This window comes from Gorilla gorilla, chromosome X, assembly GCF_029281585.2.
Source record: "Gorilla gorilla gorilla isolate KB3781 chromosome X, NHGRI_mGorGor1-v2.1_pri, whole genome shotgun sequence".
Taxonomy (NCBI): Eukaryota; Metazoa; Chordata; class Mammalia; order Primates; family Hominidae; genus Gorilla; species Gorilla gorilla.
The window spans coordinates 167,197,167-167,211,840 of record NC_073247.2 but is presented as its reverse complement, the minus strand read 5'-3'; the positions used below and the strand labels follow the sequence as shown (position 1 = coordinate 167,211,840).

At 38.3% G+C, this 14,674-nt stretch overlaps 2 protein-coding genes across 3 annotated transcripts in view; one reads left to right on the top strand and one right to left on the bottom strand.

Moving 5' to 3' along the window:
• SPRY3 (sprouty RTK signaling antagonist 3) overlaps window positions 1-1,803 on the bottom strand; it is a 157,472-nt gene extending 155,669 nt beyond the window's left edge. Inside the window, exon 1 of the mRNA XM_004065180.5 lies at window positions 1,413-1,803. The gene's annotated coding sequence lies outside the window, so the exon portion shown is untranslated. The remainder of the gene's footprint in view (window positions 1-1,412) is intronic.
• TMLHE (trimethyllysine hydroxylase, epsilon) overlaps window positions 1,072-14,674 on the top strand; it is a 118,194-nt gene continuing 104,591 nt past the window's right edge. The window contains exon 1 of one of the 2 annotated variants that reach the window (XM_019018791.4): window positions 1,072-1,268. The gene's annotated coding sequence lies outside the window, so the exon portion shown is untranslated. The remainder of the gene's footprint in view (window positions 1,269-14,674) is intronic. The other variant, XM_004065178.5, reaches the window with a different exon arrangement.

Below are 14,674 nucleotides of genomic sequence, written 5' to 3'. Positions count from 1 at the left end.
ATTCACACTCTGGATATGTCCTTTTGTTTACACACTGGTTCTAGAAATTTTTTAACAAATATTTATTAAATATATAGACATTTTAGACTCTGTGCTTGGAGAACAAATATGAAAAACACAAGTTTTCTGCTCTCAAGAAGCTACTTATTCATTAGAGGACAAAGACATGCAGAAAGAGAAATTATAATCTAGAGTAAGTGGTACTCTTGAGACCTGTACGAGATCCATTGGGCATACTGGACCTAGGGAAAAAAAATATACAAACTTATCTGGGAAAGACAGGGAAGGCTTCACAGAGGAGGTGCTATCTAAATTGAGTCAAAAATAACGAGTAGCCGTTTTCCAAATAAACAAGTGCCGGGTAAGAGCATTCATGGCAGAAGGAATTCCAGGGCAAAGGTGTGGAGGCTTTTTCCTCTTTTGTTGATCCTGACTTCTACAAACCAATTCCTTTATTGCTTTTTTGACATTAGATTAACACTTTTAATCTCGAATAAATATAATACTGCACAATTTCCCATTTTCAGTATATATGCATTTGATTTTTTGTTGTTGTTCTTACTCTCATTTTTTAAATCTGCCTTGGATTTCCATTGCATATACTATTTCAGTATACTTTTTGGTCCTTCTTTGTAATATGTATCGTTCTTAAATTTTTACCTGCATAAGGTGTTCATTCCTAATGGGTATTCCCTTCTAGTGCTCACTGTATGTAGCACTGTATCTGGACCCTGGGTTCAAGATGCTCAGCTGAATCAATGGGAGTAATGAGCGGTATATGACTTCCATAAACTCAAGAAAGTGGTGGAAAGGTAGTAGAATTTTAGTTCTAGTAAACCTCGATAAACTACCATAAATAGAAGCGTAGTGGGAGGACTCGGGAGGAGCACTGAAATGGCAGGCAGGGGACCCAGGTTTTATAGCTTTATGGGCCTGTTTTTTCTCATCTCTGCACCTATGGCTTCAAGTATGTTCACTAAAGGCGATTGAATAGAGTGCCCCGGCCCAGTCCTTCCGAATGGGAGACTGACGCCCTAGCACCGGGCGAAGTCCCAGGCGCCAGAGGCACCCACCCTGCACGGCCGGAAGGAGTGGGGCGGGGCCTACAGGCTCTCCGCTGGGCCCCAGCGGGCTGGGGGAGGGGAGCGTGGGGCCGACAGTTTTGGGGGTGAAAAGGCAAAAGGCGGGTGAAAGGCTGCCTCCCGAGACTCTCCTTGCTTGGAATTCTGCCCACTCTGCGGAGTTAGCAGTCACGACCTCCAGCACAGGTGGGTTCCGTCCCGTGGGTCAGGGAAGGGGTGTCCCCATGGGTGCTACGGGTGGGTTTGCCCAGGCGCTCGCTTTCAGGCCTGTCGCAGTGGGCGGCGGAGGCTCTCACCCGGGCTGCTGGGCCCAAGGGCGGTGGTACTCACCTTAACCCTGGCGGAGAAGAAGGCCACTCCTGCCTTGCCGCAGGGTTGTCGTCACGATCTGTGCCAGTTGCGCGACAGAGTCTGCCCGGAGATCAGCGTGAGGCCAGATGGGCCTAGCGCTCAGGAAGAGCTGGAAGAGCTGGAGCAAGCTCGCGTTGGGACTGACGCCCAGTGTACATTGTTTCAATCTCGGTCGGACTTTACAGCCCTGGATCTGTCACTGACTTGGTGTTTAGCTTTCAGCGAGTCCCTACCCTCTTCCTGCCTCACTTTGTTCGGCAGTAGAGGGGAAGGTGGAACTCAGCTGTCTGCAAGATCTTGCAGCACTTTCTTTCGTTCTCATATCCACTAATGTTCTCTGCCCAGATTTTACCCTTTGTCTGCCCCCTCTGGAGCAAGGCACTGGGTAAGTTAGGCTAGGAAGTTTTCTTTCTCTTTGGAAAACAATGGAAAAGCCTTTAAATACTCCTGACTGCCCTGGAAACGACATTCAAACCATTAATTGAATGTCAACTCTGAAGAATGGGTTTGTGAATGCCATACTATTAAACGTTTTAACCAGATGATTGCCTAAAATGATGTGTGTTGAGTGGACATAGTACACTGCCTAGCAAAAGTCTCATGATAAATGAGTTGGGTGCTCTAACTCAGTCGCTGAAAGAAAAACTTGAGCTCTCATATTTAAGAAACACTTTCATAATCCACTCCCATACAGTAGTAGTCTTTTAGAGTTGCTTGTAGCTTGGTTTGCCCTTTCAGGACACACTGTAGTAAAAATTACATACAGTTTATTTTACATTAACTATAAAGACAAAGAAGGACTATAAACATTATGGATCAACATTTTGGTGTCAACTTCTGGTTTCTCCTCATTAAGGAACTGGTGGTAATGATAATGGTGAACATATATTATGCAAAATACTATAATTTTCACAACAACCAGAAGACGTTAAGTAAGGTTATTTATAATAAGGCTTAAAAAACTTATACTTTATCTCATAACCAGTGTGATGAAGGGAATGTTTACTGGGGTGGTTGAGTCTGGGGGCTTGTTTAGTGTGCCCCACCTAGTTCTTATTTCTTGGAAGCTTGGACTGGAACAGATCACTTCCTCGTTTTGGCCTCTGTTTCAGGAACCACCATTTGTTCTGTATTTCTGCTTGTCAACCCTGGGAACAACAGTAAAACCAGCCAAGTGGATCACTGGGTGTTTACAATGTTTCTGACAGCTGTATCTGATGCCTCCAGGGGCTGGGAGGGGGACCCCAGGATTAACAAACCTCTTTGGTGGGAAGAGTCTCTTCCTGCAAACTGAACACGGATCCATCAGTTGGGCACCACTGTGATCCCCTTTCTATAACACCAAGCATTCCCCATGCTCATATGGGCTGTATATGCACCTGCCATTGCCCTGTGTAAAGATTTACAGGATAAGAGGCTCTTGAAAAAACCCAGCCTGCTCCATACCTGTAGGTTCTAGGGAAGGAGTGGCTGATATGTAGGTGAGTGTTCTTCTGGATGAGGGAAAGACCTCATGATTCCCCAAATGGTTTGAAAAGTGAGAAGAAACTTGTGCTGGACATCTGCTGAGCCAACCTTAATGGTGAGTTTTGTACTGGCTATTTGGCAGGACCTGGTGTCTGCCTTGTTTAGCTATATTTTTACTCTATTCATCATACTCTGTTCATTCACTCCAAAGGCAATCAATGAATGTCAACTCTGTGCCAGGATGCTGATCCATTCACTGAGATTGGCAGCACAGGACAGCCAGTTCGGGAGGACAACAGGAATTCAACTTTAAGCATACTCAGTCTGAGGCCTCCTCACCTTTCCCCACTCCCTATATCTAACTGCTACAAAATCTTGTCACTTCTACATCCTGAATATTTTAAAAAATCCATCCACTTCTCTTTGCCCCATGACTACTCCAAATTTCAAGCCAGCAATATTCTTTTTTAATTGATTTAAAAATTTTATTTTAAAAGACCAAATGGTTGCATGACCCTCGACTCTCATGGGAAAACCACAACCCTTACTATCACCACCACCACCACAGCAACAACAACAAACAGCCTAATGACCTCTGTATGATCCCTAATAAATTGTCAAAGTAAGGAGATGAAAGTTCTCTTTTTTTCTTGATGCTCACAGTGTTTAAATATTGTATTTAGGATAATTTACATGCCATAAAATTTGCATATTTGAAGTGATTTTATAAATTTATTGGGTGGTGCAACCATCACTACAATCTAATTTTAAAACATTTGCATCACGTCAGTGACATCTTCCTTGCCCATCTGCAGTCAGTCTTCATTACTACTCCCAGCATCAGACAACCACTAATCTACTTTCTGTGCCTATGGATTTGCCTATCCTGAAAATTTCATCTAAATAATGTCTCCAAAGTTTATTAATGTTGTGGCATATATAAATACTTCATTCCTTTTTATAGCTGAGTGATATTCCATTGCATCAGTATACTACATTTTGTCTATCTAGTCATCAGTTGATGAACAGTTGGATTGTTTCTATCTTTTGGCTATTGTGAATAAAGCTGCTATGAACATTTGTGTGCAAGTTTTTGGGTGGACATTCATTTTCAATTCTCTTGGTTAAACACCTATGAGTGGAATTACTTGGTCATATTATAACTGTATGTTTAATTTTCTGCCAAACTGTTTTCCCAAGGGGCTGTACTGTTTTACAGTTATTAGATTTATATGAACCACCAGCAATGTATTTCTTCACATCATCACCATATTTGTTATTTCCCCGTTTTGTTTTGTTTTTTTCAAATGTGTAGCTATTCTTGAGGGTGTGGAGAAGTATCTCATTGTGATTTAGATTTGCATTTCCTTAATGGCTAATTGAGCATCTTTTTATTTGCTTGTTAGATATTTGTATATGTTCTTTGGAGAAATGTCTCCTCACATATTTTGCCCATTTCTGATTAGGTTGTTTGCTTCCTTACTATTGAGATGTAAAAGTTGCTTATATACAAGTCCTTTATCAGATATGTAGTTTGAAAATATTTTCTCCAAGTCTGTGGTTTGTCTTTTCATTTTCTTACTACTGTATGTTGAAGGGCAAAGGTTTTTATTTATTTTACTTTTATTTTAGTTTCAGAGGTACAGGGGCAGGTTGGTTCTATAGATAAATTGTGTGTCACAGGGGTGTGGCGTACATATTATTTCATCACACAGGCAATAAGCATAGTACCCAATAGGTAGTTTTTTGATCCTCACCCTCCTCCCAAACTCCATCCTCAAGTAGGCCCCTGTGTCTATTGTCCCCTTCTTTGTGTCCATGTGTACTCAATATTAGCTCCCATTTATAAATGAGAACATGTGGTGTTTGGTTTTCTGTTCATGTGTTACTTTGCTTAGAATAATGGCCTCCAACTCCATCCATGTTGTTGCCAAGGACATGATCTCATTCTTTTTGTGGCTGCATAGTATTCCATGGTGTATATGTACCAAATTTTCTTTATTCCATATACCACTGATAGGCATTTAGGTTGACTCCATGTCGTTGCTGTTGTGAATAGTGTTGTGAGGAACATATGCATGCATGTGTCTTTATGGCAGAACGATTTATATTTCTTTGGGTATATACCCAATAATGGATGGCTGGGTCAAATGGTAGTTCTGTCTTAAGTTCTTTGAGGAATGGTCAAACTGCTTCCCACAGTGGCTGAACTAACTGACATTCCCACCAGCAGTGTATAAGTGTTCCCTTTTCTTTGCACCATTGCCAACATCTGTTATTTTTGACTTTTTAGTAATAGCCATCCTGACTGGTGTAAGATGGTATTTCATTGTGGTTTTCATTGATTAGTGATGTTGAGCATTTTTTCATATGCTTGTTGACCACATGTATGTCTTCTTTTGAAAAGTGTCTGTTCATATCCTTTGCCCACTTTTTAATGAGGTTGTTTGGTTTTTGCTTGTTAATTTAAGTGCCTTATAGATTCTAGATATTAGAACTTTGTCAGATGCCTAGTTTGCAAATATTTTCTCCCATTCTGTGTGTTGTCTATTTACTCTATTGATAGGTTATTTTGCTGTACAGAAGCTCTTCAGTTTAACTAGGTGCTATTTATCAGTTTTTATTATTATTGCCATTGCTTTTGATGTCTTTGTCATGAAATATTTGACAGGGCCCATGTCTAGAATGGTATTGCCTAGGTCTTCTTCAAGGGTTTTTATGGTTTTAGTTGTTACATTTAAGTCTAATCCATTTTGGGTTGATTTTTGTATATGGTGTAAAGAAGGGGTCTGGTTTCTATCTTCTGCACACAGCAACCAGCAATCCTAGCACCATTTATTGAATAGGGAGTATCTATCCCATTACTTGTTTTCGTCAGCGTCAAAGATCAGATGGCTATAGGCACACAACTTTATTTCTGGGCTCTCCATTTTGTTCCATTGGTCTATATGTCTGTTTTTGTACCAGTACCATGCTCTTTTGGTCACTGTAGCCTTCTATAGTTTGAAATCAAGTAATGTGATGCTTCCAAGTTTGTATTTTTGCTTAAGATTTCTTTGGCTATTTGGGCTCCTTTTTGGTTCCATAAGAATTTTAGAATAATATTTTTTAATTATGTGAAGAATGCCATTGGTAGTTTGATAAGAATAGCATTGAATCTATAAAATGCTTTGAGCAGTATGGCTATTTTAACAATATTGATTCTTCCTATCCATGAGCATGGAATGATTTTTGATTTGTTTGTATCATCTCTGATTTCTTTCAGCAGTGTCTTGTAATTCTCATTGCAGATATCTTTCATCTCCCAAGTTAGCTGTATTCTCAGGTATTTTATTTTTTTTATGTCTATTGTGAATGGGATTGCATTTTTTATTTGGTTCTCAGCTTGGACATTATTGATGTATAGAAATGCTACTGATTTTTGTACATTGATTTGGTAGCCTGAAACTTTGCTGAAGTTGTTGATATGATCTAGGAGATTTTTGTCAGAGACAATGGGGTTTTCTATGTATAAAATAATATTGTCTGCAAACATAGATAGTTTGACTTCCTTTCTTCCTATTTGGATGCCTTTTTTTTCTTTCTTTTGCCTGATTGCTCTGGCCAAGACTTCCAGTAGTATGTTGAGAGTGGGCATCCTTGTCTTGTTCCAGTTCTCAAGGAGAATGCTTCCAGTTTTGCTCATTCAGTATATGTTGGCTGTGGGTTTGTCATAGATAGCTCTTATTATTTTGAGGTATGTTCCTTCAGTGCCTAGTTGTTTGAGGGTTTTTAACATGAATAGATGCTGAAATTTATCAAAAGGCTTTTCTGCATCTATTCAAATGAACATGTGGTTTTTGTTTCTGGTTTTGTTTATGTGATTAATAACATTTATTGATTTGCATACATTGAACCAACCTTGCATCCCAGGGATAAAGCCTGCTTGATCTTGGTGAATTAGCTTTTTGACATGCTACTTTCTTCACGGATATTGGCCTGAAGTTTTCCTTTTTTGTTGTGTCCTTGCCAGGTTTTGGTATCAGCATGATACTGGCCTCGAAGAAGGAGTTAGGGAGGAGTCCCTCCTCAATTCTTTGGAATAGTTTCAATAGGAATGGTACCAGCTCTTCTTTATATGTCTGGTAGAATTCATCTATGAATCCTTCTGGACCTGCGATTTTTTTCTGGTTGGTAGGCTTTTCATTACTGATTCAATTTTGGAACTCGTTATTGGCCTGCTCCAGGTTTGTATTTCTTCTTGGTTCAGTCTTAGGAGGTTGTATGTCTCCAGGAATTTATCAGTTTATTCTAGGTTTTCTAGTTTGTGTGCAGAAAGATGTTCATAATAGTCTCTGATGGGTTTGTTTGTTTTTTTTTTTTGTATTTCTGTGGGGTTGGTGATGATGTCCCCTTTATCATTTCTGTTTTTGGTTACTTGTGTCTTCTCTTTCTTTCTTTGTTAGTCTAGCTAGCAGTCCATCTGTCTTATTTATTCTTTCAAGGAACCAGCCTCATTGATTTCATTCATTTTTTTATCATTGAATGCTATAATCTTTCCTCTTGATGCTGTTTTAGCTATGTCTCCGAGATTCTGATATGTTGTATCTTTGTTGTCATTAGTTTCCAAGAATTTATTGATGTCTGACTTAATTTCACTGTTTACTCAAAAGTCATTCAGGAGCAGGTTGTTTAATTTCCATGTAATTTTATAGTTTTGACCAATCTTCTTGGTATAGTTATCTATTTTTATTGTGCTGTGGTCTGAGAATGTGGCTGGTATGATTTTTGTTTTTGTTGGTTTTAAAAATTTTTAATTTGCTGAGAATTGTCTTATGGCTGACTCTGTGGTCGATAGAGTATGTGTTATTTGCAGATGAGAAGAATGTATAGTCTGTTGTTTTTGGGTGGATTATTGTGTAGATGTCTGTTAGCTCCACTTGATCAAATGTTGAGTTCAGGTCCCAAATATCTTTGTTAGTTTTCTGCCTCGAGGATCTGTCTAATACTGTCAGTGGGGTATTGAAATCTCCCACTATTATTGTATAGTTATCTAAGTTTCTTCATAGGTCTCTGAAAACTGGTTTTATGAATCCGGGTGCTCCTGTGTTGGGTGCATATATATTTAGGATAGTTAAGTCTTCTTGTTGACTCTTTACCATTTGTAACGTCCTTCTTTGCCTTTTTTCATCATTGTTGGTTTAATGTCTATTTTGTCTGAAATTAAGATAGTAATCCCTGCTTTTTTTTGTTCTTTGTTTGCTTTGTAGGTTTTTCTCCATCCATTTACTTTGAGTCTATGGGTGTCATTGTATGTGATGTATGTGAGATGGGACTCTTGAAGACAGCATACCACTGGGTCTTGCTTCTTTATCCAATTTGCCACTTGGATACCTTTTAATTTTGGCATTTAGCCCATTTACACTTAAGATTAATATTGATATGTGCAGATTTGATCCTGGCATCATGTTGTTAGCTAGTTATTATGTATACTTGATCATGTGGTTGCTTTATAGTGTCAGTGGCCTATGTGTTTAAGTGTGTTTTTTTGGTGGCCAGTAATAGTCTTTTGTTTCCATATTTAGCACTCCCTTAAGGACCTCTTGTAAGGCAGGCCTGATGGTAATGAATTCCCTTAGCATTTGCTTGTCTAAAAAAAAGATCTTATTTCTCCTTTGCTTATGAAGCTTAGTTTGGCTGGATATGAAATTCTTGGTTGGAGTTTCTTTTCTTTAAGAATGCTGAATCTAGGCCCCCAATCTCTTTTGACTTGCAAGATTTCTGCTGAAAGGTCGCTGTTAGCCTGATGGAGCATCTGATGACTATGTGTCTTGGGGATGGTCCTTTTGTATAGTTCTTGCAGAGGTTCTCTGAATTTCCTGAATTTGAATGTTGTCCTTTCTAGTGAGGTTTGGGAAATTTTCGTGGACAGTATTATGTTTTTCAGCTCTATCATATTAGTTTGGTTCTTTCTTAAAATGGCCATTTCATCTTTCAGCTCCTGTATTGTTTTATTATAATCCTTAAATTCCTTGGATTCAGTTTCCACTTTCCCATGGATCTCAAATGATCTTAATTCCTATCCAATTCTGAATTCTGTATCTGCCGTTTTAGCCATTTCAGCGTGGTTAAGAATCCTTGCTGGGGAACTAGTGTTGTTTGGAGGAAAAAAGACACTCTGGCTTTGTGGGTTGCCAGAGTTCTTGTGCTGGTTCTTTCTCCTGTGTGTGGGCTAATGTTTCTTTAACTGTGGTGTAATTTGAGTATAGTCAGTTGACCTCATTTCTGGACATTGTCAGAGTGCTGGAGCTTTGTGCGGGGTCTTTATTTGTAGCTGAATTCTTGTTCTTCGTTTCACAGAGGGATATATTAGGTAAGTATTTTTGGTGTCAAAATTTGGGCTGTGATCCAGTAGATGGTGCTTAAGTGTAATGGCCATTAGGTAGGCTCTTGCTCAGCCACGTGACTCCTTTATTTCCTTGTGTTTGCAGCCATGCTCCCTCTTGGTGCTCTGAGGGTGTGGGATCCTCTCCCACTTGAGTGCTGGCTGCAGAGCTTGGCTTGACACTCTTGGGCTTCACATGCAGCCTTCAGATGAGCTCAGGCTTTGTGTTCCCTCCCCAGCTTGGGAGCAGCAGGGGCAGGGACCTTGGCAGTGGCAATTACAGAGGGCCTTTCACTTGTCTTTTGGGTCTCCACTCCAGAGAAATGCAGAACTACTATCATTTGGAGCATTCTTCCTGGGTTGGAGTGGCTGCATTGTGGGCCCGAGCCAGGGAGCCCTGCCTGGTGATGAATGGGGAGGGGGAGAAGGGAGCTCATAGGGAAGACAGACTAGCCTCTTCTTAGGTTGGCTGTGGCATGATGGAGGTATGAGTACAGCACTCAGGGTCTTTGTTCCTTCCCCAATCCAAGGGCAGCAAAGGCAGTACCACTGCAGTGGCAGTCTCAGAGGGCATTTCATTTGCCTCTGGGAGCTCCACCCCAGAGCAACACAGAGCCACTGACAATGGGAATGTTCAGCCAGGAGGTAGGGCAGCTGTTCTGTGGGCCCAAGCCAGGGGCCCTGCTTGGTGAAGACCAGGGGGTTGGAGGCTCATAGAGATGAGAGACTTGGCTCTATTCTGTATGGCAACTGTGGCATGTTGGAGGTGCAAGTAAATCCCTCAGGCTCTTTATTCCTTCCCCAGTCTTAGGGCAGCAAGGACAGAGCTGCTGCAATGGCAGTGGCAGAGGGGCTCTCAGTTCTTTATTTTTGATAAAGTCCAAGTTATTTTTTTTCTTTTGTCAATTGTGTTTTTTGATGTTGTATCTAATAATTCTTTGCCTAACCCAATATCATGAAGGTTTTCCTATGTTTCTAAAAGTTTTATAGTTTTACCTCTTTCGTTTATGACTCTGATTCATTCTGTGTTATTTTGTGTATGGTGTAAGGTGAAGGTCTTCATTAATCTTTTTGCATATGGATATCCAATTGTACTATCATCATTTGTTGAAAAACTAACCTTTTCCTGTTGAATTGACTTGGAACCTTTTTTGAAAACCAATTGACCATAAATATAAGGGTTTATATCCGACCTCTCAATTGTGTTCCATTAGTTTATATTTCTATTCTTATGCCAGTCCCTACTGTCTTGACTATTGTGGCATTGTAATATGTATTTAAATTGAGAAAGGTGAATCCTCAAATTTTGTTCTTCTTTTTCAACATTGTTTTGGGTATTCTGGGTTCTTTCCATTTCCATATAAATATTAGGATCATCTTGTCACTCTTTCTTTCTTTCTTTCTTTCATTCTTTCTTTTCTTTTCTTTTCTTTCTTTCTTTTCTTTCTTTCTTTCTTTCGACAGGGTCTTGCTCTGTTGCTCAGGCTGGAGTGCAGTGACACAGTTGCAGCTCATTGCATCCTCAACCTCCCAGGCTCAAACGATCCTCCCACCTCAGTCTCCTGAGTGCCTGGGACTACAGATGTTCATCACTATGCCTGGCTATTTTAACAATATTTTTGTAGAGATGTGGTCTCCCTATTGTGCCCAGGCTGGTCTCAAACTCTTGGGCTTAAGCTATCCTCCTGCCTTGGCCTCCCAAAGTACTGGGATTATAGGCATGAACCATCATGCCCAGCCTCTGCTTTGATTTTGGTAGCGATCGCACTGAATCTATACATCAGTTTGGGGAGAACTGCCAACTAACACTATTGGATTTTTCAATCCATGAACTTGAAATACGTCTCCATTTATTCAGATCTTCTTTAATTTTCCTCAACAATGTTTTGTAGTTTTCAGTGTAAAAATCTTTTACTTTTTTGTTACATTTATTCCCAAGTATTTAATTTTTGGTACTATTGTGAATTATTTTTTATAATATCACTTTATGATTTTTTGCAAGTGTATAGAAATACAAATTGACTTTGTGCATGTTGATTTGGTATCCTGTGACTTTGTTGAGTAGAATTATTAGTTTTAATATTGTGTGTGTGTGTGTCCATGTGTATGTGTGCATGTGAGTGTGTGGGTATATTCCTTAGGGTTTTCTCATTCAGGATTATGTCAAGGACAGTTTGACTTATTTTTTTTCCCCAGCCTGGATACCTTTTACTTCTTTTCCTTGCCTAATTCCCCTGGCTATCATCTCCAGTATAATGTTGAATAGGAATGACAGGAGTGAACATCTTTGTTTTTTTTCTGATCTTAGGGGAAACATTCAATCCTTCATCACTAAATGTGATGTTAGCTGTGCATTTTTCGCAGATGTTCTTTATCAGGTTGAGGAAGTTTTACTAATTGGTTAAGTTTTTATGTTTGATCATGAATGACTGTTAGATTTTGTCAGATGGTTTATCTGCATCTATTGAAATGATCATGTGGTTTTTTTCCTTTATTCTACACGATACATTATTAACTAATGTAACATAGGGTATTACCTTAATTTGGGGGTGTTAAACGAACCTTGCCTTCCTGGAATAAATCTCTCTTTGTCATGATATATAATCCTTTTTGAAATACTGGTGGATTTGATTTGCTAACATCTTGTTAAGGAATTTTGCATTTGTATTCATAAGGGAAGTTGAATTGTAGGCTTCTTTTCTTATAATGTATTTGTTTTGTTTGATGTCAGAGACCAGCCTCATAGAATTAGTTGGGGAGAGTTTTGTTGTCAGATGTGTATATGTTTATAGTTATATATCTTCCTGATGAATAGAACCTTTCATCATTATAAAATGTCCTTCTTTTTCTATAACATTTTTTTCTTAAAGTCCATTTTGTCTGATACTAGATATCAGTCTAACCACTCCAGCTCTTTTATGGTTGCTCTTTTTTTATACAATTTTTTCATTCTTTTATTCTTTTAACCTGTTTATGTCTTCACATTTAAAGTGTGTCTTTCCATTATTGTAGATGGCATATCCTTGGAGTGTGTTTTTCATCCAGTCTCACAATGTTTGTTTTGATTGGACTGTTTAACCCATTTATACTTATAGATGTACATCTGGCTTTATTCATTTATTTCATTAATGTTTCTTGACTTCTTTGTTCCTCTGTTTCTCCTTTATTACCTTCTTTTATATTATATAGCTAATTTCTTGCATACCATTTAAATCCTTTTTTGATGTTTTTACTGTAATTTCTAGAGCTTTTTATTGAATGCTCTGGGGATTGCAATATGTATGTCAACTTGAAATAACCTACTTTAGATTAATAATAATTTAATTTCAGCAACACAGGGAAGTTTTCTCCACCCATCCTTTGTGCTATTAATGCAGTATATTTTACATCTTAATATGTTATAAGCCCAACAACACAGTTTTAAAAATACTGTTTTATGTAGTTTTCCTTTAAAAGAAAGTAAGAAAAGTATGTATTTTCTCTTTTATGTTTACTTACATAATTACCTTTACTAATCCTCTTTATTTCTTCCTATGGATTCAAGTTACCATCTGGTGTCATTTCCTTTTAGCTCAAGGACTTTAGTATTTTTTGTAGGGTAGGTCTGTTAGCAATGAATTCTCTGTCTTTGTGTATTGTGGAATTTATTTATTTCACATTGATTTTTGAAGGATAATTTTGCTGGATATAGAATTCTTACCTGAAAATTTTGGGTATTTTTCTTTCAGCATTTTGCTATTCCACTGCCTTCTGGCCTCCCCCACAGGGTGTGGCCTCTGATGCTTTTACTCAGTTTTTTTGGTTGTTGTTGTTATTATGCTAGCTTCCGGGGGTCACTGCTGGGCCATATTTTAGTGGTCATCCAGTGATTGTTCATATGTTATGCTTAAACACCTTCTGCCAGTGAGGGTTCCACAATTTGCTGAAAGTATCCATGTGTGGGCTGGGGCGTACATTCCAGATTCACGCAGTTTAGAAATCTACCTTTGCTACTACTTGCTACTGTATAACACCACACATTTAGGCAAAGACTAGTAGATAAGTGAGGCACTGTTCAGTTTCTCCCGAGCATGTGCACAGACTTGGAGACCCCTAGGGATATGTAGGACCTTATTTAAAGCCCAGTATAGCTGTCTCGTGCAGTAGATTACTCTGTTAAATTTTAGGCTGGTCTCATTTGCTTCAACTAGTATTGCAACTTTTGTCAGCTGTGATGTTGGTCATTCCCAGTTGATTGGTTCTTCTTTGTGGAGGAGTCAAGTGTCTTGTGCCTCTAGTCAGCCATCTTGAAAGACTCTACCAATTCCCTTTTTGTAACAAATATTTTGTACCAATTTCTTTATTAACCAGAGTGAAATTCATAGATAGCATAACCTACCTATACACATATTTAAAATATGAGCACAATGTCCTAACTAGAATTTAAAGGAAAAATTAAATGCGAGTGATTTATAATAATGTATTTAAATATGTAAATGCTGAAACATGACTACCTGAAGTAGCCAAATATTTACACCTATACATTGATTGCCATGAATGTGACAGCTACAAATATAATACCACAAAGTGTAATTATCATTGGTGACATGATTTTCTAAAAAAATTATTTTGGATAAATTTCTGAACAAAAGAAAATATACTGTTCTCTCAATTTACTTGGTAGATTTACTCCTAGAAAATTCAGTATATAGTAAATTCATGCAAAAATACCATGTTTATATGTAACAAAAGGAGGTAGGTTCTGGCCTCTGGTAATTATAAACAGGTTTTTCATTTGTAGGCATGTCAAGATTAATATTAAAAAGTTTAGGCAGGATTCTCCATTGCCTGGGACTGTCCTGAACATTTCAGGATGCCTAATATCTCTGATGCCACTAAATGTCAATAATTCCCCTCCAATCATTGTGATAACCAACCTGCCCCATACACATTTCCAACACACTCCCTAGACATGGCAAGATGCCGATTGATGGTGGCAAGATGCCTGTTGAAAACCACTACTTTAGGATAAAGTGTATGCATATCCTCAACTCCACTAGATAAAAAACGTCAAACTCATTTTCAACATGGTTGTATCAATTTTTGTCTCACTATCAATAAGTAAATGGAAATGCTTTTATATCTTACTGTTAAGTATGTTTGTTATGTTTTCGTACCCCTTAACAAGCTAAGGAAGTTCCATTCTATGCCTAATTTACTGAGAGACTTTTAAAATATTGTTAATGGATATATTATCTATTTTTTTATGAACATGTTGAAGTGAGTGTATTTTGCTTCTATCACCTATTAATTTGTTGAATTCTATAATATACTTTCTAAAATTTAAGCAACCTTGAACATGATGATTCATGTCTTTACTTTTTTTCTTGGATTTGTTCTGCTAATATATTTTGTTTGTGTTCTTGACAAG